The following is a 21,525-nucleotide window of genomic DNA, read 5'->3' on the forward strand; positions in this document are numbered from 1 at the left end:
GAAACAACGATCCGACCAAAGAGCAGAAAGTAGCCGAAGGTCACCAATGGGTCTCAATGCAGTGAGGAAATCCCGCACCCGGAGGTTGACCTCAGCCGGTCCCTGAACACACAAATGTATACTAGCTCAGTGAAAATGGACTTCAAACTACAAATACTCATAAGCATACAAATGAACTAATATTTAAGAAAAAAACATACATGACTAACAATGGCTTCTGTCTTGGGACTAATGAGTGTATCTATTAATTGAGTCTTTATTCGTACTTTTAACGTTTAACTTAGTAAAATTTCACATACGTGTGAATCAAATTTCAGAAAAATATATAAATTGTATTAAAGAATTTAAACAACAAAAATAAACTTAATTCTAAAAAAGAATGCAAAGATACCCTCCTGATCATTATTTACAAACAAGTGGTTTACTTTAAATTCAAATTGTAATTTGGATGGAGAATTGTCTCATTGGCGCTCACACCACATCTTCCAATATCTAAGTCAGTTGATTCCCGATTTTATATGCTATAATGGTTATCACATAGATAAAAATCTATTGAAGATGAGACCCATTTTAGAGAAATGAAAACAGAGAAAATTATTATTGGACATAGAAACAGTTTTTGTACTAATTCTAAAGAATTACCCAATGATAAAACATAACTAAACTGTTCCCAAATGAGCATTAACTAGGATGTGATGTTATTCAGTGTTCAGATATGAGATACAGGTGGAAAAAAAATATATAAATGTTATTTGAGTATGATGAAATATGTCGTACTATATAATACACAACATGTGTTACGCTCTGGACCTGTGCATAACATAATAAAGATATTTTAGGTTAATGTTTATATTTTTCAAATCATATTTTGCATATTGTTGTTGTGGAATGATGCCTTTCATGGATTCTAGATTATATTCTTACATTTCTTATCTTATCTTCTTGTTTTATTCCTACAGACTTGCTCTTTCGTGTTAACATTAAACGTTCATTAAGTTAGTTTTTTTTGTTATCTATATTCAGAAAAACATTAGATGTGGATGTGTTACGAATTGGAAACAGCAGAGTTGAATAAGTGTTTTGCATTAACCTTTAACATTATTTATTTTCAAAGAGATCAATTTTGTTTTTTAAAATAAGACTTTTTGATTACCTTTTCTAAAAGCTTACCCTAAAAAAATGCAAACCTTTCTATTTCAAACTATAACATCAGTTTAACAGGCAAACATAAGATAAAGTATCAATATGCTTTTTGATAAGATTGTTTTACAGATGCAATTTCAACATGATAGTTATACAAAGTTTCAGTTAAAAATCATGTAATAAAAATTGAGAATGGAAATGGGGAATGTGTAAAAGAGACAACAACCCAACCATAAAGCATACAAATGCCTAAGGCCACCAATGGGTCTTCAGTGCAACTCTTGCACCAGAGTAGTCCTTCATCTGGCCCTGAACAAATATGTAACTAGCTCAGTGGTGATGAAAGTCATACTAAACTCCGAATCCTACACAAGAAACTATAATTAAAAAAACATACATGACTAATAAAGGACAGAGGACCTGACATGGGACAGGCGCAAATATGAAGCGGGGTTAAACATCTTTGTTGATTTCTCATTCCTTCCCTATACCTACAGGCAATGAAGAAAAACATACGCACAACAAAACGCATAGTAAAAATCTGTACAAGCAAAATCTGAGCTGATGTCAGAAAAGGTAACAAACGAAACTTAACAAAATTATAATAATACATAAATTAACAAAGGACTACTGAAGTTACTGACATGCCAGCTCCAGACATCAATTAATCTGATTGAAAGATTATATATGTTTGATAATGATTCATGAAATATACATTGACATTCAGGGCATATGCGATCTAATTTCAAAAGTTCACTGACGGCTCCCAGTCCGTACTACGGTTGGTACAGTAGCAAATCGGAAAACCTCTTATACGGGATATGGCATATTATCTGTCTAATTATGACACATAGATCCTCAGCACACACCGAACAGCAACCTAAAAAGGACCCCAACGTGGCTTATTTTTAACAATGCAAATATGAAAATGAACGGTCATTAGCATTGATTTAATCAACTGGTAAACAAATCAACAATTATTCATATAAAACAATATTTAAAGATCTTATTACAGTGTTGAATAGAAAACCAGTTATAATACGTTTGTTTTGGTTAAAAGCGCCCTCGTGGAGACCGTGTATATTTGATATTAGGTTAGTAGGGAGGCGGGGCTTATCTCATACACAGCTAGTATTGGTGTTACGTCCTTTTATATTCCTTATAAGGTAGTAGGGAGGCGGGGCTTATTTCATACACGGTAACTAGTGGTGTTACGTCCCTTTATAAAAACAAACGGTACTGAGAAAAATTCGTTTTCAACAGACGAAGAAAGTGATGATTAAAATTGAAATAAAATCGTAAAACACATTTAAACCTGACAAATTGTTATTGTTGGTATCTGTTTTTGTAGGATCGATGGAAATAGTTTCTTAATGCTAACAGTATTACAGACTTGCTCAATTTGATAGTTGACTAGTCTAAATTTCACTCGTTAAGATAGTCGGTAAGATAAATTCGTTACATAGTGTGTTAGTGACCTAATACGGTATATATGGGATCAGGAAATTTAATATGTGGATTCGAGCTACGCTCTCACCCCATATGGAATTTACTGACCCCATTTTCACCGTATTAGGTCACTAGCACACTATGTAACTAATATTACAGGATTGATAAGTTTACCTGGATATAAATTTACGAACCCGAAAAAACATCATCGTACTATTGAGTTTTCAAACGTATTAACTGTTTTAATTAAACATTTATAAACACACAAAAGTAATTACCAAGGTAGCATTACTTATGGAATATACGTCTTCCATTCAATTAGAAATAATGTAACGTATAGAATTTTTTAGAAATCTTGTACAAAAATACATTGATCATCTGACTAGATATTTAGTCTCTTCAAAATTGATGTATGATCAGTATCGGGATTGATACTTTGAGCAATCACCAGAAATTAACAGGAAAATAAAACATGGTCTTATGAATATTTTCATGACCTCAAAACCAAAGTCTTATCGGGGCCTTTTATAGCTGACTATGTGGTATGGACTTTGCTCATGTTGAAGGACGTACGGTGACCTATATATGTTAATGTTTGTGTCATTTTAGTCTTATTAGGATAGTTGTCTCATTGGCAATCATACCACATCTTCTTTTTATATTATGACAGATTTGTTGTTATCTTACCTCCTATACATTTCCAGGAATGTTATTGGTTAAGAGCGTCCTCGTGCAAACCGTGTATATTTTATATTAGATATTTTACACGTTAAGATAGTCGGTAAGATTAATACGTTAAATAGTGTGCTTCGCTCTTACCCAATATAGAATTTACTGACCCCATATATACCGTATTATGTCAGTAGCACACTATGCAACTAATATTACCTGATATAAATCAAACTGAAGGATATTTTGTAACGAGTCTATATACAGGATCATGTCGTTCCGTTTCAATATTATTGAACCTGTCTGTTACAACATTTGGTCTGCACCATGACATTGAAGTCAAACAATTAAAATACTGAATTTAGAATTTGTTAGTGCATATTTTGTAATATAATACCGACAAAAAGAGAGGCGAAAGATACCAGAGGGACAGTCAAACTCATAGATAGAAAATAAACTGACTTCGCCATGTCTAACAAAGAAAAAGTCAGGCAGACAAATACATGAAATATTAGTACACTAAAAAAGAGAACTGAGGAATAAGTAACACGAACCATATCAAACAAACTTGGGTGGTCTTAGGTGTTCCGGACGGATGAGCAGGTCCTGCCTTATATGTGTCATCCGTCCTGTGTATGTATTTTAACCCGGTAAATATTTGAAGTAGACAGGTCACTTTCTATAAAAGAGAAAAAGATTGAAGTGGTGACATAAGGAACATAGACGATATCATATGTTGACGGTTATCCCCCTCAAAGAAACCGAAAAAAAACTTATAATTCAGGAGTATTAGTGTCTCATTTCCTTGATGTGATACAGCATCTCGTGGTGGCGTCCGTAAAAAAACATGATCTACTTGGCATACAGTTCACGAAAGATCTGACTGGGATGTTGAATTTATATTTTGAAAAGTCTTTATCACCATTATGTTCGGTATGCTTATATTAGCACTCATACTAGAATACATTTTTTCCCTGATCTCCCTCTATAAACCATTTTGCTAACGCTAATGAATTTCGTTTGAAAGGTAAATAAGATTAGTTACGAGGAGGTATTTTATGTATTTTTTTCTAGTAAATTTCAAGCTTTGATCCAATGAAACACGTAGTAATCTGTGAATGTGTATAAATCTAAACATATGGCGGTGCTCCGCTATCTATCGAAAAACACGTTTCAAATCTTTTGAACACGTTCTTTTCTCTTTTGTTCCAATGTTTTTGAACTCATGTTGAATAGGTTAGCTTGAATATGAGTGTTATAGGGGAACTGTAGGTCTTATACTTAAAGTTGTCAAGACATTTATTTATTTATATATTTCATCTTGTATCTTGTTTTAAACGTTCCAATACGAGCGTTAATTTAAAGCTTGTTAATCTTACTATATAATCTTAATAAAGATCAAGGATTAATTATGTTAACGGTTGTGAGTATATGGTTGAATTAATGAGTGATTGGTTGATTGATTGAGGAATTAAAGTGAGGTTTCGTTTACGCACATTGATGATGTGCTACGAAATCAACATGATTAAAATTCAAAACAATTTGGAAAAATTTAAAATCAAACATTATTTAAAAAATCGTTGTTTCAATTCGCTTCACTAATATAATTCATTTTTATTTTTGACATTGAATATTGTTGAATACAAATGTTTTGTCTTGCTCAACTAGAATTCCGGATTTCATTTAACTTTTGATGCATAATATGTTTTTTTTTATTTTTTATTTAAACGATTTATTGCATAATTTTATGGCTATTACAATACTTAAGATACGGGAAAAGATACATCATCCTTAAACAACTGAAAACTTATCACCTGCCTTCTATTGAAAAGAATTCCGACAACTCTAATCATATGTGTTGAAGTAAAAGGGATGGTTCAGAAAGTGATAGTAGAAATAATAATCTCAAGAGGATATTTTGTTTGGTTCGAACCAATCTTACCAAAGGCTCATTCATGTTAAACCTGCGACTATTACAGGCATAGGGTAACTGTAATTGTAAAGATGCGTGTTTGAAAGAGTTTGAAAGTTAAAGCACCTATCAGTATAAAATACAAAGACAACTTCTTTTTTTTTACACATCCCAAGGTAAATGAGGTAATGTAAATGTAAATATTTCATTTATTAAAATTATTTATGATAAATAAAATAATAAATACTATGTGTTTGTTTCGGTATTGTACATTACAAAAGCAATAATTATACATTTAAACATTAAACAATACATTTACATTTATAATATGGTTAAAATTTTAAACCGGTTTTAATTATCAAGAATTAGAACAGTAGAATATATATATTGACTTGGTTATTGAGTAACACTTTTCTTGAACCCTGAGTTATCCGTTGTTGATATAATTGTGATGTTTGTCCCATTTGAATTGACAGGTAGGCAGTATATTAATTAAGGTATCTTTGTATTACAACTACCAACATGTGTGTAGTTGTCTTTCAGGTGAATGTGATAAACTATACATCAGATATGTGCAAATTTATCTAAATAGCTGAGTCAAATTATCGTGCAAAACATATAGAGATATTGATATATAATATTATAAGGAAATGTAACATGCAATGAATTTACATGTTTATTTGTTTATGATTTTTCATCAGAATTATATCATTCAAGATATTTTTCATATGGTATCTTTTATCATTTCATCTTTTTTTTAACTTCACGAGGATGCACTCTAAAATAAATATATTGTCTGGAAAAGGTCAGAAACTGACAACTCATTCTCTTTACAAAGTTTCATTCAATCAAAATAAAAGAATACAGACAGCCGGTTCATAGATGTGAACAATGCAATGGTAGAGATTAATGGTGGGATTACTATACCATTGTCTACTATTGGAAGAAAAATAATTATGAAAGTTACATCCAGATATCTTTTTTTTACATAAATAAGGCCGTTAGTTTTGTCATTAGAATTGTTTTACGTTGTAATATCGGGGCGTCTTCTAGATGACTATGCGGTATAGGGTTTCCTCATTGGTAAAGGCCGTACGGTGACTGATAGTTGTTAATGTATGTGTCATGTTGGTCTCTTGTGGACAGTTGTCTCATTGGTAATCATACCACATCTTCTTTTATATATATATACTCCAAGACATTAAAAGTTAAATGAGAATGCATTCATTTACAATATTAAAAAATGTTGCATCTTAAATTTAATTAAACATATTAGGAACACCATGATAACGTTTTCAAGTGTTCACGGCCGACATCCGTAATTATTTAATAAGGGTGTAAAAATGATCTGTTGCGTCAAGATGACACATTTTCCACCACTTACGACAGTCTGTAATTGCAAAAACATGTATTGCAATCCAAAAAATATAAAGCTTCAGGTGCTTATATTCAATAAATAAATGTTATTTTGGCAATCTGTTGTATTTTTTTTAGTCAATTCGCGGCGGTTTGTGCAGCAGTATGACTTTGATCTACTTTTAAAAAAATGTTAAATAATTAAATATGAAGAAGTAAGAATTCAAATTGAATATTTTTTTTTATTAACATGATTAAAGGGACGTGATAGACTTTCAGTTAACATAAACCGTCTTCTTTCTATTTTTTTTTATTTTTTTTTCAAAGGGGCGCAACCCCTGATAAACGATAGGAAAGTTTCACTCGTTTTATGTCCAAATTAATAAATTCTGAACACGACTGGACACGGTCTGACAACAACTTGACGTAACTTTGTATCCATGGTCTGTTTTGGTCTGACACGGTCATAACGAATCTAAACAGCTCGCTAGAAGATTCAGTAGGATTTATCTTGACATGACTTAACGGACTGATTTACCTAATGAGAATATCGTTCGGAAAGGAGACTTAACGATCTTACAAGTATTGACGTTTTCCTCTAGCGGTAAATCCAGTCAATTAAGATATGATCAGACCAAAATGACCGTTTCAGACTGAAATCGTGCTACTAGTGCAGTGGACACATACATACTCAGAAGTCGACATTTCTTTGAGTAACAGTACACTTTGTTTCTGACTAGGGGTTATAGTTTGTTATGGATGTGTGCCTTACACATGTTACATTTAATACATGCAAAGGAACAAGGGGAACACCTTAGTCAATATTATGATCTTGTTGACACTGATTAATGCATTGTAACTGACTATGCATCAAATATGCTTTAAACTTTTGATAAGCCGTTAACAGGGTATGCATTTAGGACAATTAATAAGGAATGTGGTAATTGAAACACATGATCATTCTGATCACTTGTCCTTTCTTGTACCATTTAATTCATAAACATTGGACCTGGTCATGAAAAACGCACATACACTTATCTAAGGAATTTTGTTTCAAATGGATCACAAATAAGTATACGAAATCTCTAAATTCAGGTGAGCTTATGAAGTGTAAAAAACGATTTTAACGCAAAATGTATATATTAAGTATGCTGTTAATGTGGTTGCACATGAGAGGAAATTTGTGACAACATTTGATGATGTTACGATGTTATAGCTACTAGTCTGCCAATTCCAGAAAAAAAGAGCTCAACAATTTCGTATATTTGTATAACAAAACCAAATAACACAATTAATAAGATATTTCTATAAAAAAATACTTTCAATTATTCAAGTTCTTGCAACAGTTCTTGATCCACTTTTAAAACAACAGTGGTGTGACAAAAAGCGAAGATTTAGAAGACAACATATAGTTGAAGATGATGAGTCTCTGTTACCAAAAACAAAGCAATCTTAAACAGATTTAATTTCCTTTCTAGACTATATTGCTACCACAACAAAACAAAACAAGTTCTAGAATCGAATGTTAGGTAGAGAATAACTTAAATGGACCAACTGAATAGGATATCTTTGAAAACAAATCAGAATGAAAAATGACGAGTCCAGAACCAATCCTATATATACATGTACTAATACATTCTCTTTGTGTTTTATTTTATTTCTTTTCTTATTCTGGTTTTTTTTCGATTTGATTTTTTCTTCTTTATAGATACATTTTGGATTTTTGTTGAGTGTTTCGATTAAGGTTTAAATACCATGATGTTTTCTCATCAGGTATCCCGAGCCTCTTCAATATGATAATATTTAGTCTAGAAGAAAAGTTCCCAGCATCTACATGTATGCGCATATAATTTTATTTCCGGGATATTGGGATACGACACCTGGTAAATTTGTATTGGTGTATTGTATTTTAAAGTCAATTAATGAATGTTTTGATATAATAACTGTCAAAGTTGTTACTTTTTCTATAATTTGGATGTGATAAGTAGGTCCGTTAAGTTTTTGTGTCTTTTATATGCTATAATTGAAGGTTTTAGAAACATAGTTTTTGTTGTTTCGTTTTGTTAAGTCAGGTGCAATTGTTTTTTTATTGCTTTATTTAGTCCATTAAAAGAAGGATTACATTTCGTGGCTTACACTAATGGAGGCATTGCTCGTTTGTTTTTAAGCTTGTATCTGAGACAATCTTTGCTATCCTTATGCAATGCCTTTTTTATAATGGGGTAAATGTCCTTTTCTGAGTATCCCCTGAAAAGAAGTTTTGTTTTGAAAGTTTCGATTTCATTTAGTGTATCATTTTCTTATTGGATGATCTCATAAAACGCAATATTTCAGCAGTAATAAATCCATTGAATACTGAAGATGGGTGAGCTGACGTTCGTTCAAGATACTGAAAGTTACTGAAAGTTATCAGAAGATTTACGGTATAGTTTTACGTCTAATATATTAAGATTAAGGAATATGTTTCCTTTAAAAATTGTGACGTCAAGAAATTGAATGCTAGTGTGTGATATTTCAAGCGTGAATTTTATTAACGGGTGTATATTATTTGCAATGTTTAATAATTCAGTAAGATTGTCTAGACTAGAATTAAAAAGAATGAATCCATCATCTCTGTATACAGATAACAATGCTATGTTTTCTTTAAAAGGAAATATATCAAGGATATTCGTTATAATTTTAAACATTCTTAAGTCAGCTAAGGATGGACTCATTGGAGCTCCCATTTGGATTCCACTTGTCTGGATAAATACCAAGTTATTGAATTTAAATTCATTATTACATATAATGTATTAAAGTATTCTTAAGAAAAGAAATAACATAAAATACAAAGAGAATGTATTAGTATATATAGGAGTGGTTCTGGACTCGTCATTTTTCATTCTTGAATAGTTTATCGTTGAAAACAAATCCGGGGTTCAAACTAAAAGTGAGGGAAACAATTCAAATATAAGAGGAGAACCACGACACACCCAGTGTTATGTAGAATACAATTAAAAACCTTTCATAGATTAATGATGAGTTAGTATTGGAGGAAAATAACCAGTGACAAAATTTTCACACATATGTGTTTTGAATCTTTGTACTTTATCTTATTGGAGATGTTCGAAGTCATTACTTTTTATCATATAAAATAAATCCTTCCGCGATAGTGCTAAAATAACAAAATGTATTCATTCAAATGTAACCATTAATTCAATTAAATAATTTGGGATATAGTGTTATCGTTATAATTAATTAAATATATTCGTACAATTGACAAAGTATTAGTAATTTAACCAATATATTGTAATTATCTGTGCTTTGGGATTATTTATACATTCGGCTCAAAAACAGGTAATATTTGAAGTTATCTTCGGGGAAACTGAAACAAACTCTTTTTTTAAACGTTCCCCTGCGTAAAGTTCTACTTAACACCGATTTAAAGTGATGACAATAAATTTTGATTGATTCTTAAATATGTGTGTGCAATTGTTACATTCAGTTTTAACAAGAAATGTCAACTGAACGTTAAAATTCAACGGTTGTGTGAATCAAATGTGAAAGAAAATTACGGAAAGGAAAAACAATTGTCGTCACGAGATATCACATATACACGTAGATGTTATAATGTTATTATGTGTCACATTGAAGGACATAGATGGAATTCAATAATGATACATACATTTATATTGAGAACTGATGCATTAATTTTAGCAATTTTGAAAGCAGAAATCAAATTCATATTAATTTTGAAAGTATTATTTTGACATTCGTATCCTGGTATTTTATCTATGATGAGTTTATTTATAATATTGTATGCATACCTACGATAAAAAGTGATGTACACGTACATGCTCTATACCTTGAATAATATATCAGTCAATTAATGTCAATTATCATACTAAGCAAAGCATTGTAATTAATAATATAACAATTAAGTATGCACATCCGTGTCAACCTATTAACATAATGTAAGCATACATTTGGAATAATTAATACATTTTTGTTTGCCTTTTAAACAAAGAATTTGTCAAAGTCATCAACTAATACTAATTTTCCATTAGTGCATGACTGTGCACTTGCAAAAGGCTTAAAAGATTTTTCATGTAAACAGAATTCAGCTATTAATCAACAAGTTAACGCATTGGTTTAATGACATCCAATGTATGAGCGCACGTGTGTATATGTGTGTGAAGAAAATCATAATATTGTACCGTATCAAATATAAGATAATATTAAAATGAAAAAAGTAAAAGTTATAAAAATAATAAAGTTTTTAGTAAGGCAAAATTATTTAATATAATAATTCTTTTTGATCGTTTGATAGAAGAATATAGCTAAATGCTATGAATAGCTCGCCGTGTTATATAAAAAAACTATTAACTGAAGGCATATCTATCTATAAATGTAAAATTTCTGATGACAAGAACTCTATCACTAAACAAATATGAGGAGATTCCCCACTGATCATTGCTTAAAGTATGTATCTTTTACTTATTCACTTGTATAAGATTGCAATCCACACTAGTAGCATGAATCCTGATGCTATACTTTCTTTTAAGGTTTTGGCCTGTTTTCAATTTCTCTCATGCAGAGATATTCCTGGTATTATACGCCACAGAGTGTGTTAGAGAACTGTTTTAATTTTATTGGCTAATTAGCATCACCAGACGAATTTACGACATTTCCATCGGAAATTCGTTAGGTCGTTGACGAATTTCAAAGACTACCACGATGTACACTTCGTCAATGGCAACGGACATATGTAATTTCTTCAATAATATCTTAGATATTCACACTTTCCACATGCAAATCTTCTTTTATTTAATTCTGAATCGTACAAAATGTTTAAAAATGTCTGATATTCAAGTTTGACTCCTAAATAGGACATATGACGTTACAGGTTTATTCAAAAGGTTAGACCAACGTTTCGCCAAAGGAGTAGGTTAAGTTAGACCTCTTTTTGGCCCTAAAATATAGCAGTTTTACAAAATTGTTAGAATGTAAACTTTTAGTTATTTATTGGACTGTAGAATTCTTCTGCTACATAAATATGGGCTGTTTTTGACATTACTATGCCCTTATATCGAGTACTAGCACCATCAAGTCATGCTAAATTACAGAAATCTTCACAATTCAAGCATTTTAGCAAATTTTTAGACAGTTTTCGTGTAAAACGAATGTGGCCGCATTCGTGTTCATCCATAATATTGAAATATAAGTTGTATTTGGTGATAATACATAACATATATAAGGGTTTTTGTCCATCAGCTAGTTTTCAAAAGCCCTCTAGTTAAAGAGTTGTGTTACACCCCAGGGTACCGCGATTTTTTTGGATAGAATTCAACTTCATTATCTTATTGATAAAATACAAAGTGTTAGACTAAACAAAGTGTGTCCATAAGGTTTGAAAACGTCCCTATCAATGGTCAAAGTAATTTTTAATTGAAATTTTTAATATAAAGCGATTAAAAAAATAAAAGATAGGTTTAAACAACTAAAACATATATACAACTATCATATTTAATGTAACACTGATGATTTTTTGTTTAAAAAAAATGTTTATTCACATTAAAAAAAATTCGATTTTTTTGGGTTAGAATTAAGGCATATTTTCTCATTTCATAAAGAAATTCGTAATACAATTATCCTTTGTTTTGAATAAAACTTTAAAATTGACAAGTATGAAATGTTTAAACTATTTGCAGTATTTATATATCGTCTAAAATATGAATTATTCAATAAAACATATATACGTGCAAATACTCGTGAAATGCCGGAAATCATCACATTACCGTCTTCGATTCAGTCGACAATATAATCATACCTGAGAGCACTTTAAACTTATCAATTTGCAACTGAAAACAAACATTACATTTTCGATTATGTTGTTTTTGTGTGACAACTTTTTTTATAAAGTAAATAAAATATTTATGAAAAATGACTAAATAAAGTAATTTTTTGGCGTTCTGAAAGAGTGCACTCTATCGAACTCAATAAAGATCTGTTTGTTTACATTTTGTGTTGTAGCTATGTGGTGATTGAGTTAAGATTGTTAAGTCATTCCTCGACAAACATTGCTTTGAAAGAAGGTCAAATAGTCAGATGTGGAATTGGTTCAGACTTTTTACTTTTTGGCTCAAAATTATGTCGATTTGACACACCATCTGATTACTTGTGTTATATATTATTTGCTTTTCGTAATGTATACATTGAAGTTGTTCCTCAGTTGATAGTTTTTTTTATCATTTTTCTTCCCTTCGTACTTGGATATATTGCTTCACTATTGTTTTATAAATTTTGTACATATTGTCAATTGATATTGTTACTTTGTTTGCATTCAGTTTTTATCATATGACCGTCAAAGCTATTCCCGATACATGTCAGTCTATTTGCTTCATATGCAAAATATGCCAAATATCCATCCTGATGCGCATGAATATCTTTCATTTGGATGTTTTTGTGTTCAAAGATTTGGAAGGAATAGTTAACCCTGAAACATCCATACAAAAGAACTGGGCAAAACTCGAATAAAGCGAGATGAAACTGACGTTTTGAATTGGTGCAAATAATGCATAGCTGGACAAATCCATTAGCGACATCTGATCAGTTATCAGGCTTGTCCTTGGGTGCTGTTGCTTCTTTTGAATTAATGTGCGACCTTCTGAACGAGTGTGAAAAGAGAAAGTTAGCATCATAAAATTTCATCAGTAAACGGCTTGTTAAAAAGTCAATCAACATTTTCAAACCAATCAAAAGACAATTATTGCCTACATTTTCAACAAAAGAAATAAAAAAAAGCAGTTTATGGCTGATAAGAACAACAACACATTGAAAGCTGATAGAAATCTTTTTCACCGCCTGCTTGTAATAGCCCACACAACACAGTTGAATATGCGAGAGGTCCTCCAGTTTGAATTAGTTCCTCTTCTATTGTCTCTTGCAAACGTTTATGGTACACTTATACAGAATATATCTGTCCTGGCTGGTTTTTTTAGAAAAGGGTGTTGAACAAATGCAAGCTATTCCTGAGGAAAGCATATGGATATTTGATGGCATAACAGTCATTCAATCCATCACAAGGCAACCAAGTACTTTTTTTTCTGATTTGGCAAATGTTGTTTTTAAAACCATCCTTTCAGTTTCAAAAAGAGCTCCCCACATTGATTTTGTCACTGATCAGTATCCCATAATACCCATAAAATGTTTAGAACGGGATCGCAGGTCCTTGGGAGGGCAAATCAATCATTTCGAGACCGTCACAATCTTATCCCCGGCAATGCAACAAATTGTTTGTCATTTGGTAGAAACAAAGTTGCTCTTGTTGCATTCTTTGTGTCGGAATGGAGTTACCAATCCTATAGGTTTACACTTCAAGGAATTAATTTATTTGTATCCCATGGAAGTATGTGCCACAAAATTTTGTTAAAAATTAAATAGTGACAAGTGTAAAATGCACTGAGCTTCTAAGCATACAGGAAGAAGCCATCACAAAATGTTTCGTCATGCAAAACACGCAGCTGACAAAGGTAACGATTCCATTGTAATAAATTACCACGATATGGAAGTATTGGCCTGCTATTTTCAGAATTGCATCAGTTCAAATATTCTTCTTCTGATAGGTACGTCTTCCAAATGCAGATTTTTAAATATGCATCAATGTGCGCAAAATTGGGGGAAAATGTTTGTACAGCACTGCCAGGATTTCACGCTTTACTGGTCGTGATTCAGTTAGTGCTTTGTCTGGTGAGGGAAAAAGCAAAGCATTCGGCGTTTTGACATGTTCTGTGAAATTTTCAGAAGGTCTATCCCGTCTTGGTAAACATTTTGAAGGTGCAGGCGAAGAACTGTAAAAAACACTCGAGAGATTTTAGTGTGCTATATATGGTTACGAGAATAATAACATCAGTGAATGTCATCTACTGCCCCCAACAAAAGATACAATGTTAAAGCATATTAAACGAGCATACTTTCAGGCAAAGATTTGGAAATCTGCTCTTGAACACACCACTTTTCTATCGCCAAACAACCATTCGAGATTGTTAAGAACGATTTGATCAGCATCAATTGGCTAGACCAACCACCAGCGTTAGGTGCTTTATAGATACCGATAAGCTGTCTATGTAAAGCTGGTTATTCCACCAAAAGATGTTCATGTGTTCGACAAGGTTTATCCTGTACAGATGGCTGCAAATGTACAAATGCTTGTAGCAACAAGAATAATCAAATCGTTGATATGGCTGACGATGACGACGAAGATGATGAAGATGATGGTGATACTAATTCAGTAGATGGCGTTGACGAAAATGAAGATGATTTGTTTGATTGACCTTCTTTATGACCTTAAAATGTGATGATTCTGTTGTTAAAAGAGCTTAATATAGATCATCAAACTCGGACAGTTCTTTTTTTTTTAGTACTAAGTGTGATTTTAATGACTGTGATGTACATCGCTTATGTTTGTGTTTGTCATTGAATCCATGTTTATTCCCTTTGTGACCTTTGAATTTTGTTCAACTGCCTTTAGTTACTTTTTTATCAAGAAAACTAGTATGCATGCTTTGTTTCATTCACAATCATGAATTTTGGATATTACCTCCCTCTTTTTTTCTTGGTTCTATACGATTTAAAAATAAAATGAAAATTAGTCTCCGTATTAGTAAGATATGATTTGTTCAATATAATAAGAGAAATAGTACCAAATACTTGGTAAAATAAGACCCCTTTTAACCCCTTTTGGACATCTTTTTAAAAGTCTAACACCTCTTAAAATATTCTTTAGATATTACTCTTTAGATTTAAATCAAAAATTGCGGCATCCTGGGGTGTAACACAGAACTGAAATTTTTCCTTATCAGCTGATGGACTATTTTGGATGAACACGGATGCGGCCACTTTCATTTTTGACTAAAAACATCTGAAAAGTGACACTTTTCGGCATATTTGGTAGTTTTTCATATTTCAGCTTGAATCGGATCGTTTTTAATGACTAAATCCTTTAAAATCTTTCACATAAACTAATTGAATGGAATGAAATAGGCACTTAAGTGTTTAACAAGTGGTCAAAATCTTTCGTCAGACGAACCTGAAATTTGAAGTCAAAATTGGTCCTTACCGGACCTACTCCTTTGTCAATTTAACACAATGAGATTATTGACCCTAAGAAAAATAGGCTGAACAACCCTTGAGAATTGAATATCGCTTGACATTAACTCTCGTTATTTGAGTTATTCAATAGTAATAATGAACTCACCGAGAACAGTTCATAAGTTATAGTAATACTCAGAGGTTGGCTTTTTTTTTTATCAAGACACGACATATCTCGAGTTGAATAACTAACTTACACTCCATTCTGAATCCTTTATTTGTAAACATTGAATGATTATTAAATGAAAACAAAACAAAACGTTTACATATTATTGACAATTTCAAACCATGATTTATAAGGATTTTTTTCATTACATGACACTTCACTGGTTTACTTTTTTTGGTTATCTTCGTTAAAATTTGACAAAATAGTGTGTTTTATATATTCCTGCTAAGTCCATGTGCTAATATGGATCTGTAGGTCAAGGTTGACTGTTTCATGTGTTCTTATTACAATAAACAAAATCATGCTCCTTGTATTCAGTTGTCAATAAGGACGGGTATAAGACGGACTACATGTTCTAGCAAGTAATGGATTTGGTAGAAGAGACTTAAGATAAAGGCAATATTATAACCCAAAGTGCTTATCTGTATCAGTTTAATACAGGTTATCATAACTATGTTTTATATCGTACGGTTTGTTACCTCCTCTTCTCTAGAATAAAAAAAAATTAGGGATAGATGTGTCTGCATTTTTAACCTGACTACCAGACATGCTCAACAAACAAATATACATATTTAATATTTAGGAACCCCAATTATGGCGGGATGCAGGGGGTGATCCAACCAGGGGTGTCCAACGCAAGAGAAAAAGGAGGGGTTCAACCATTCAAATGCATTGATCTTTAAATCAAAGTCGGGTCCAACTCGCGGAACCTCCACCCCGGACTAGTCCCAATGTAACCGGAAGGTGGGCAAGAGTTAGAATCCCTGTTTTCAATGCTTTAGAACAAACATTTGAATGGAACAAATAAATTATCTTAAACATGTTCAAGCAAAGGAATATTAAAAGAATTTTTTTTGTATTAAAAATAGCTGCTTAATTTTCTTTTCGCTATTGAAATTTCCTAAAAAAAAATTGTTTAATATCTTGATACAATTTGTAGTGTAGTGAACACTATTAGTATTTTCTTATGCTTAAGCTATTTTAAAAAATCAATTTATATTGTAAAGGAAAACGATGGACTGTGTTTACGGGATGTGGAAGTAGGGGTTTCCGGAAACCCCACTCGGCACACCATGTGGTCAAAATCCATTGTTATTCGTAACAATAGATTTGTTCAATTTACACTTGTTTCAGAATTAGAAACTATGAAGTACAGTAATAGAACTGGGGTGTGATTATATAACCATTTGATAACTCGAGTGAATATCAAGATATATCCAATTCTTACTCGTTATGTATTAACCTATAGAGACATAATTAACCTATAGATATATATAGACCGCGAACACAATTATTTTTAGTGCAGTTCTATAACACAATACATGCTAATTAAAATATGCACCTACTTTTTCTCGATATAATTTATACAGTGTGCAAATTTGATAAACATTTTAGGAAAGTCTATCATCTCAAACTCAAAATAAAGACAACTGTGCGTAAGTGAGTAAATACGCAAGTAAAACATCTTTACGATATTTATTTTGTTATTGTTGACACCCATTTTGCCAATAATACTACTTTGCAAAATTTGTTTAAGGCTCGAAATATCGAGTTCATAATTCCATCAAGTAGAAATACAACTTCGAAATGCTGATGAATTATGTCGTGACTTATTCTGGTAACGCAATAAGCACAAAAAAGAAGACATGGATGTTATTTCCAACTGGGAAGTGACTATGTTTACTGATTGGACTCTAAATTCTAATATTTGATTGATAACATTCTAAAACGTATACTTGTTTCAAAATAAAAAAAAATAGACTGAGATAAACAGTTCACAATGCATGGAATCGAATGCGATAGGATAAATGTAGGTCTGTTTCATTTCGTATGAAAGGCTAACAATATGTGTTAATCATCCATTTTTTACTGTATAAGAATTATTTTTGAGGATCGAACGAAATGGTCTACCCTAGTTTGCCTTTCAAAGCAGACATTCTTTTATTTTTAATAACTGAACATGTCGATTTCATGCGTAGGCTATTGTTGTCAAATTGTTAAATTGAATTCCACATACATACGGATTAAATGAGGTAATATTATTCAGTAACAAACGATGTCTTGTATCTTACTTTTAGAAAATTCATCCAAACGGTCTTCTAAAGATGAGTTGTTTCGCTTTTTTACTTTCAGTTATCATTGAACTAAAATAATCATATATTTTATTGTATATCTCGTAGCTAATGCCTGCTCCTTTAGAATACACATGGTTATTTCCCCCTATATTCGTGAAGTAATGCTATCGAATACTTTCCCTTAAAAAGGTTTAATAGTAAATTTAATTTCAGATGCAGATTATAAGTTGTACGCTGTTTGGCTTGTTATTCAATTGCTGTCCTCACATATATTTGTTTTGTTTTATTAAAAAATCACACATAATGTGCAATGCATTAGGCGAAAATGATAATCCTAAAAGCCTTTTGATGATGAATTATGAAGGTTAACATCACTGATGAATGAATTACTATAAAGTAATACTCTGCATTTGTTCTTTTCATACACATAAGTTTGTATGAGGTATGTTTGTTTAAAATGATATTTTTTAAACTTTCAAAAATCCCTGCTTCTCAATCATTATAAAAAAGTCCGCATAGTTGTGTCTCGTTTATGATTAGGCTGAATTCATAGTTTTTCTCAAATATTTTGGACCTGATACTACTGTTTTGGTTGATGTCTTATTGTTTCGTTGAATAATATGGATGTTCTTTATTATTTTACGTTGTGTCGTTATACTTTTATGAAAGCAAAATAAATTGTTTAGTTGTTTATGTAAAAAATTCTGACTTGACAAAATCCTCAAAACTAGAAAGTCGTTAAAAACGTTTCAAAAAGGAAACATTGATGTTAATCCCTTTAATAGTGTTATTTTCAAAAAAGTGTAAATAAAATAATTGTTTAATTTACCACTTACAGTAAACCGAGGTATTTAAGCACAGTCGATATTTTAAATGATGAATTTTACCCGAAAGTGTGCGAGTTGTGACTTAGTCCAACCTGTGTGCTTAGAAATTGTTTATTTATATGCATTTTGATACAAGTATGCATACGTCCAATAAAATAACGGTGTTGACAGTTTGCACTACAATTGGAAATGCAGAACCTTTTCAAGACCTTAAGAAAAACATTTGTCAGTTTCCCCATGTCTTAATAGTTCTACATTTGTATATTATCTGCGCCATTATATAAAGATACTCATCATATATACCAGGATTGAATTGATGAACATATTGTGTTATATATCAATTGAAACCATACGTCCATGCATGTTGAGTCAGTACACTCATGCTTGTAACACTTGCTACGTAAAACAGACCGCAGAGATATTCAAACTTATTAGCCGGCAACTATATCAAAACATCTAAAAAAAGGTCAACAAACGACGTAATAACAAACAAAATTATACAAAACACAACATAGAAAACTAAAGATCAATACGAACCCTATATCGTGTGCCCCGGAAGGTTTATATTTGGTGACATATAATGGATTGAGACACATGAGTATCGACCTTGGAAATTACGATTTTGTGACATGTACTGGATTGTGACACAGAAGTATGAAACCTGAAAATTTAGATTTTGTGACATGTACTGGATTGTGACACAGAAGTATGAAACCTGAAAATTTAGATTTTGTGACAGGTACTGGATTGTGACACATGAGTTTCGAACCTGAAAAATTTAGATTTTGTGACATGTACTGGATTGTGACACATAAGTATGAAACCTGAAAATTTAGATTTTGTGACATGTACTGGATTGTGACACAGAAGTATGAAACCTGAAAATTTAGATTTTGTGACATGTACTGGATTGTGACACATAAGTATGAAACCTGAAAATTTAGATTTTGTGACATGTACTGGATTGTGACACATGAGTTTCGAACCTGAAAAATTTAGATTTTGTGACATGTACTGGATTGTGACACATGAGTATGAAACCTGAAAAATTTAGATTTTGTGACATGTACTGGATTGTGACACATGAGTATGAAACCTGAAAATTTAGATTTTGTGACACGTACTGGATTGTGACACATGAGTATCGAACCTGAAAATTTAGACTTTGTGACATGTACTGGATTGTGACACAGAAGTATGAAACCTGAAAATTTAGATTTTGTGACATGTACTGGATTGTGACACATGAGTTTCGAACCTGAAAATTTAGATTCTGTGACATGTACTGGATTGTTACACAAAAGTATGAAACCTGAAAATTTAGATTTTATGACATGTACTGGATTGTGACACATGAGTATGAAACCTGAAAATTTAGATTTTGTGACATGTACTGGATTGTGACACATGAGTTTCGAACCTGAAAAATTTAGATTTTGTGACACGTACTGGATTGTGACACATAAGTATGAAACCTGAAAATTTAGATTTTGTGACATGTACTTGATTGTGACACATAAGTATGAAACCTGAAAATTTAGATTTTGTGACATGTACTGGATTGTGACATATGAGTATAAACCTGAAAATTTAGATTTTGTGACACGTACTGGATGGTGACACATGAGTATCGAACCTGGAAATTTGGATTTGGTGACATGTTCTGATTTGTGGAACTGTCGACTAAAATTGACACAAAATAAGTTTTAAGATCACCATATCACAAATAATATTACCTTTAAGCTCTAATCAGATCTAAAAATTTGCCCTTCATTTGTGTCCCGTGCCTGTATTTAAAAATATTGATGATTTTGATTCGCATGGCACGTGTTACATATTGACACAACCGAGATGAATTCTTCTTGAAATATTGGAATTCACCCAGTTTTTATTAAAAAAAAACATGAAGAAAATGAACATCGTTAAACTAGTGTTGCCTCTGATGTCTCGTAGAGACAAACAGATGAACTAGCATCCGGCTCAAGTCAAGAAAACGAAGTCACGGGTATCAAGGGTTGTGATTATATACTTTCGATTGTCTGTGGTTGTTTTTTCCTCCATGGCGTAGTCAGTTTATTTTCGACTTATGAGTTTGAATGTCCTGGTATCTTTCGCCTCGCTTTCGTATGCTTGCATTTACTGCATAAAAATAACTATACAACCACGACAAGGAACTACACTCTCTAAACCAGTATAGTCACGTAAAGACTGTTTCATGTGTTTTAGGCTTATACAGCTACCGTGGACCTTTACTGAGATTCAAACTTTTTTTATTCATGAATTACAAGGACGTTTTCAGAAGCAAGGTTTTTAACATAAAGTGCTATTTAGAATGCTTACCTTAGTTCAGGTGTCAAATTTATTATACAAACCAGACTTTAGGGCAGAACGATCACGACTATCGGAAACATTACACAGACTACTGTCATGTGATGATTGTAAGTGTATAAATCGATCGGAGATTGATTTTTTTAACTATTATTTAGAGATCTTTTGAGTTGCAAGCAGTAGGGAAAGACATTCCAGTCCCCTTTTACTTGTATATATGTCCATATGATGAGTAAAGCCTTTATCAACTGATTTGTATAGTTTGTTTTTATGTTGAACTGTTATACCCGAGTTCAAGGTTAGAGGTGGGGGTTTGGATCACGCTAACATGTTCAACTCCGCAACATCATGTGTGTATGTGCCTGTCCCAATTCAGGAGCCTGTATTTAGTGGTTGTCGTTTTTTATGTGTTACCTTTTTGCTTTTCGTTCTTTTTTTGTACTTAGATAAGGCCGTGAGTTTTCTCGTTTG

Source organism: Mytilus trossulus, unplaced genomic scaffold, assembly GCF_036588685.1.
Source record: "Mytilus trossulus isolate FHL-02 unplaced genomic scaffold, PNRI_Mtr1.1.1.hap1 h1tg000050l__unscaffolded, whole genome shotgun sequence".
Classification (NCBI taxonomy): domain Eukaryota; kingdom Metazoa; phylum Mollusca; class Bivalvia; order Mytilida; family Mytilidae; genus Mytilus; species Mytilus trossulus.